We start from the raw sequence: 1,169 nt of genomic DNA on the forward strand, positions 1-1,169 counted from the left end.
TTTCAATGTTGAATATTGATCTTGGCGTGCTTTTCCATTGACAGTTAGGGGTGAGTCTTGAATTTGCCCAGACACATTAGTGTTAAAAGAAAGATAATTTAAGACATTTGATTTCGTCCCGTCAAAAATTTGCCCACAGACAACGATTTAAAAGGCAAAAGAGGCGAAAACTAAACGGGGGCGAATATTTCCATATATACAATATATCAACCACGTGACATCCTTGATCGACTGCATAAATGAACGTGAATTTATAACAGCTGTATAAACGAAGGCACGTAGCATCGGGGTGAGGGGCTTCCCCCTCCGACTTTCAAATCACTATTTTCGCGGCAAACTTTTGGGTTAAATTTACATATAGAAAATTAAATTACCATGCATGGAGCCCCCCCCCCCTTTTTTGTGGGGGGGGGGGGGGAGGGGGAGAGAGAGAAGTAAGAAGCGAAAATAAGGAAATTAATAGTGAAATTGAAGTTAAAGGTATACATACATTATCCCCTCCCCCTCCCCCAACATATTAAGATTTTTATGATTTGCTTGCGATCTTTTTTTAATTTATTAGTTTTGTTTCTTGTCAAGATATTTTGGATTTTTGACTAAGTCTGGTCCCCTCTCCCACTTTCAAAAACGATGCTACGTGCCTGAATTTCAAACTGTAAAGATTGCGATTCTGCTTTATGAACATAATTTCCTAAGACGTTTTTTAAATGTACAAAATGTAAATTTTAAACCTGTGAAAGGTTTACAAATAAACCTGAAAGTGTATCCCGATAACAACAGTATTATATTAAAAAAAAAACCAAGATATTCTAATGTTGGATTATATTAGCAATTATACAACACATAAGTTAAAAATCATAATTCACGAACATTTTGTTTTTGAAATTTTCAGTTCTGGAGAAGTAAAAAAATCGGAATAATTGGTGTTACTTTTATATAAAATAAGTAGCAAGTTAATATCTGTCATGTTCTAATATTTTAAATCAGGCTTTTAGGCCAATTAAAAAAAATGAATTTTAATAGATCCTCAAAATATGTTTTAGTTTCTCTCAGGAGAGGAACCGCACCCTCGGGCGACTTCCAAGTCTAAAGTGATATCGATCGGTCTGATCGAACATATATATATACTGGTATATAGTTTCCCTCCGAGTCCGTCTACCGGTCCAGCT

The sequence above is a fragment of the Magallana gigas genome, chromosome 8 (assembly GCF_963853765.1).
Source record: "Magallana gigas chromosome 8, xbMagGiga1.1, whole genome shotgun sequence".
Taxonomy (NCBI): domain Eukaryota; kingdom Metazoa; phylum Mollusca; class Bivalvia; order Ostreida; family Ostreidae; genus Magallana; species Magallana gigas.